Source organism: Helianthus annuus, chromosome 17 (assembly GCF_002127325.2).
Source record: "Helianthus annuus cultivar XRQ/B chromosome 17, HanXRQr2.0-SUNRISE, whole genome shotgun sequence".
NCBI classification, from domain to species: Eukaryota; Viridiplantae; Streptophyta; class Magnoliopsida; order Asterales; family Asteraceae; genus Helianthus; species Helianthus annuus.
Window position 1 is genome coordinate 179,790,719 of NC_035449.2, and position 6,000 is coordinate 179,796,718.

The following is a 6,000-nucleotide window of genomic DNA, read 5'->3' on the forward strand; positions in this document are numbered from 1 at the left end:
AATCATACCTGTCACAGCAGATAGTGCAGAGGAGAATCCAGTAATAGAGTTCGACATGCCTGTCATCTTGATCTGGTTCCTCCTTAGGGTGCTGACTGATGATGGGGACTTAGAGAACCGAAAAGGGGTATCGGTTATGGAGAGGAGGTTTCGTGATGATGTTATGGCTTATGGGGTGTGTGAATTGTGTAACTGAGTAACCCCTAAACCTCCACATAACTCTCCTTATATAAGCACCCAGGAGGAAACCTAATTAGTTACTAAGGGTAATATGGTCCATCAACAATTACCAACTAATTAAATAATAGGTTCTAATATATTTTGATCTCTATAATGTAAATGATTAAGATGGCTATAGATTAAATATTAATACGTAATATATTTAATCTTACATAATGAACATAATAGGATACCATTATGTTTTTTTTACAAGTACAGTAACGAACATAATAGGATACCAATAAAACTCTCTATGCCTCCCTGCCGCAACGCGCGGATTGTTACATCTAGTTAATTTGCAATAGCAACATAACCTTCACGTGTTTGGGTTGTTTTGCTTTTGACCAAAGTGCTTTTTCTATACCGCATAAGATACTACAATTCTTAATTTTCTCTTATAAAACTATATAAATATTGAAAATCCAATATTATCCTAAAAGATATTTCTTTCTCCCCTTAGAAAACATTATGGCACCCATATAAGAAAATCAATCATTACAACACACAAATATTATTATTATATGTTATATAATAAAATAAATCATGAAACATGACGGGTATGGTTGTATCTTGTCTTAATCGAAATAACATATTTTTATTTGATATACTTCTATGTGTTTTGAGTTAGCATGGCTATTTGATTGTTATATGATAAATCATGAAACATGACGGGTATGGTTGTATTTGTTTCATTGATCCACTTAGACTCCACTAAATTTTTCTTTCTTTTTTTTAGTAAAATGTCAAACTCGTCCTTTAGGTTTGGACAAATTTGCATGCCCCATTCAACATCTTTTTATCTCAACTGGACACCAGAGGTTGGCAATTTATTATTATTTCCATCCAAATCGTTAACTCCGTTTGTTTATTCTATTAAGGTGAGGCCCGTTTTTGTCCTTTTAACTAAGGTACAACGAATCAAAGCTTGGTACAAGCTATATTTATAAAAAAATACACACACATAATCCTATCTCTCTCTCTCACACAACCTTTTTTTCTGAACGGCCTCTCTCTCTCTCACAACTATCTCTCTTTCTGGAACACCACACCACCCCTACCATCACTACCAAACCACCACGAATGTCAAATCTATCACATTGTTAATGAAATCAATCATTATTTACAAGACATGGAGTTTCAATGAAAGTAAAGGGTTAGAGTTCCATTGATTTTCACATTGGTGCTCGGTGACTAAGAAAATGGTGGGTGGTTGTCGATGGATGATGGGGGTTTGCAGTTGGTGAAATGACAATAAGTTGCAAACCCCAGGTGTTCAGTTGCAAGAGAGAGAGAATGTTTTGGATGGAACAAACAAATATGTCTAAGCCTCAAGAACGATCTTGGCATTTTTACTCTTCCTTTTTCTACTTTTCTTGATATTTTAATGGATATAAATAAAGTTTGCATAGTAATAAACAAGTATGACTCTAGCTTACCTGGTTGATAAACAAGTATGACTCTAGCCCACCTAGTTGAAGTGTTTGTCGTGTGCTTAGATAGTGGCGGATCTAGAAAATCCGTCAAGCCGTAACGTTTTATAAAAAAAACGTCAAATTTTTCCAAAATTTACACTAATTTTATACTACCGCCGGAGCGCCAAGCCGTAGTGAAGGTTGCCCCTTCTTATATGCTAGGTCCGCCTCTGTGCTTAGAGGTCGAGAGTTTGAAACCTGCAACCAACACCCACAACCAGTTTTTAAATAATATATTAAAGATTGTGTTTTGCATTTTGTATTATGTTTTAAACAAATATTTCTTTAAGGCTTACGTGCCATATGTGTTTTGCATTTTGTATTATGTTTTAAACAAATATTTCTTTAAGGCTTACGTGCCATAACGATACTGTCTGATGTAAATTTTTCTATCATTTTTCATCGGTGTAAATTACGTGTAGATATTTTCTTTAACATATTTCCTTAGATTATTATACCAAATATCAGTGCTATACCAAAACACCATTGCGTAGCGCATGTATTTTTATTACATACACCATGACTCTAAAGTTATTTTTTTCTTATGTTTTATAGTTTGTAAAATGAGTGCTAATTTTTTTCTTTTAATTTAGTGACTTATGTTAATCAAACAAAAGTGCCGCATCCTCTATTTAAACATCTGTTTTTCTTGCTATGTTTGTTGATATCACATTCAATTTCACTTTTATTCAGTTGTTACCTAATAGTTATAGGGTTATAACTTATGATTTGTGAATGACATTGTGTGGTTATACCATAGCCATCAACTTGTCTATATAATTTCCACAACACTTCTAAAATTCAACTTCACTCACCCAAAATATATCGATCCGGAGTTAACATAATCAAATCGTTCATTATTTTTTTAACCTAATTCTTGAATACTAGTATGACATTTAGCGGAAACAAGAAAGTTCTTCAATTTTGAGAGTAATATTTGCCCAATTGCCCCTCTCATTGATTTGGCAGATGGTAATTAATTCTTTTAGGTCATTTTTTATTTTCCAAAAATCCAGTTTTAGTAGGAATTATAGGTTCCATAATCATAAACGATCAGGAGTACCTTCCAGTCCAAGTATACTAGTACAAGTAGGGATGAGAAAATGATACTCGGTATCGAAATCGAAGCAGTAACAGTATTGAACCATACCATACAAAGCACTTTAGGTACCGATATATTCATTTTTTGCAATTTTCGGAATCGGTACTCTCGGTGCTGGTACCAGTACGGTACCGAGCTCATACATAGGTATTGTTAGGACCAAGAACACGATTCACACAAGCACAAGAACAATCTGCAGCAAGCACACACACTCACACACTCTAAATCACAAGAACAAGAACACAAGATTTATAGTGGTTCGGTCTAATCTGACCTACATCCACTCCCACAACTAGTTCTCTTCTTTATTAGGTGCTCACCAGGTTTACAGACATGAATAAGAAGTATATATATGGGTTACAATTAGGGTTGTTGACTTTACTACATTAACAGAGAAACTCTTGCTAGCTGCAGAAGGAGTGTAACAAAGAACACCCCTACTAGTCAAATCCTCCACAACCCAACAATCTCCCACTTGGAGGCTTTGACAACTTCAAACTGCACTCCATGCAACTTCATATTCAAAAGTACCTCTGTAAACTCTTCATCTTCACTAGTTGTGGGCGGCCTTCTCATCGGTTAACCTGAAGGCCCGTTGAAGCTCCCACTGAGCTTCAACTCACCAGTCACTACTCGTGACTCGTTCTCTGTCCCTATCGACTCCCACTGACACGAACTGCCCGATCCTGGAACATCCTGAGAACAAACACTCTCCGAATAAAGCAGATAATCAACTGGAGAGACTTTGACAGCTGGAATACTGGTTCTCTTAACCCACTGTCGTCTGGTAACTCTGACTGAAGCACAACCCGTGCTCCCACTGCCACGAATGCCCCTGACTGGTTTTACTGAACCTTTTCTAGCACGTTCAACCTGAATCTGACCTGTGACTCTGGGTTTGCCATCTGCAAAGCAAACCTTCTTCTGCCCACGAGATTCTGTGAACCGGATTTTGGTCTTCTTCTGAACTGGGAGAACCTCTCCCTCAGGCGGTACACTGACCATGTACAACGAGCCTCTCTTCTTGCCACGTGCAACTACTAAATTTCCCTTAATTACCTTCCACTGTCCACTACCGAACTTAACCTCGTGACCCTGATCATCCAGCTGCCCGACTGAAATAAGCATTTTCTTCAAGCCTGGAATAATTCTCACGTCTCTTAAAGTCCACGTAGATCTGACTGGAGTAACTAAGTCAATATCATCCATGCCTGTGACATCTAAGACTTCATCATTTGCAAGGCGTACTGTAACACCTCGTCAAATCACGTCCAATGATATATTGACACGTGTAATAAACCCTAATAAAGTCCAATGTTGAATTTAAGGGACTAATTTTTCGAAAAATTGAAAACTTTGATAATAAAAGGACTGGATGTCACACCCCAACCGATGGCGGAAACATCGGGATGAGACGAAGTGTGTAGATTGCTCAAAACGTCATAACACTATGTGACAATAATTAATTTAAATTCAAATTTCATTTCAAAACTAAATGTCATACATAATTCAAAAGGAAATAACAACTTTGTTTCATAACATAACATAACAAACGAAATGATAGATTAATCTAGGTGTGTATCTAGTCCACCCTAAACTTGTTTCATGAATCATCCATACTTCAATAATCAACCTGCAACATGTATTAAAATAGAGTTTTAATGCAAAAGCAAAGAGCGAGTATACAAGTTTGTTTACATAGCATAATAGAATAAAAACTCATATCCAACATGAACATAACAAAATAGTTTCAACGTGCTAGTTTACGTAGTCCAAGTGATAGCCCAAGTTTCCCAATGCGTTTAAAGTACCTAACCCAAAGTTTAACGGGAGGTTGTTATGTCTCCTCCTAACAATACCCCAAAGACTAACGGGGAGGTGCATTACTCCTATAGCGCTACTATTGTTAAGGCGGAACTACACACAAGAATTAAACGTTCACATTGCACAAAAAGTCTCAAGATTCACAAGTTTCATGTTTCATGTTTAAATGGATAGAGTAAGTTTCAAATAAGTTTCAAGTGTCGTGTGCGTTTAATATAGAATACATGTTGCACCCAAAGTGTTAAAAGTAGAAATGGGTTCGAGTATACTCACGGTTTACAAGTGGTGACTTGAAGTTCCGAGAGCAAGTTTGTAGATGAATTAGTTCGGAGCACCTTGTCCTTCTACACAAGGAAACGTAGGTGTGTGAGTTTGGCGTATAACGGAAGATTATAGATTCGGAGTTTTTAAAATATATAGAAAGTAACATAGGTGAAAATAATCATCTTGTACACATAACTCTTGTTCTTGACACTATTGAAACTCAAAAGAGTTGGTATGATTTCATGGATTCTAAGATCCATTAGAGTCGTAACAAGGGCATGGTCATAGATGATGTAACGTCCACTTAACAAATAACTATTAAGTCATCATCAAGTCTTGGTTACTTAGATGTATACATATAGAATAACTTAGATATTATATAGTTTACAAGTCTTATGATTCAAGCATGAGGTAGGAGATTAATGTCTCCATTTAGGTACCTCTTTGTGTCATAGAATACATACATGAGGTAGGAAGAACAAGCTTCCATTTAGGCACCTCTATTGTTCACCACTACACTTGTTGTTATAAACAACAAGGAGGGTCATGAACGTACAAGTATCAAGGTATTAACAACAACTAATCTATATCAAAACATCAAGTAATGAGTGGATTCTTATGAAGGATAGCCCAAGCTAATCCAACCATCTCACATTCAACAAGTTTCACACTTGTACACTACTTGTGGGTAAAACCCTAATTAAAAACAGAAAGTTTATGAGGTTTTAACCTCTGATTTAGATGTCTCAACCATGTTTTTAAGCCTAACCAACCATAAGAAAGGTTGTAAGCATTAGAACATTGGTTTGAGATGTGTTTCACACAAGTTGGATGAAGTTTGCATAAGTTTGAAACAAAACAGAAAGTTTTTGGTCAATTTCGGAGCAATTCCAGGTCTGATTTCTCCAAGGAGAAGTCAAGGAATCAAACTACATGATTAACCAAGCAAGTAGGAAAAAGAATCAAGTAATTTCGTTAAGAAATGAGCAAGTTATACCACTTTTAGTGCAAGAGTATCAATCTGCCCGAAAATGCAGCTTTGAGCTTGAATTTGAGAGTGTTTTGGAGAGATTAGAGAGTGTTTGTAAAGTGTTTAGGACTTGGATTAGTGTGGTATTT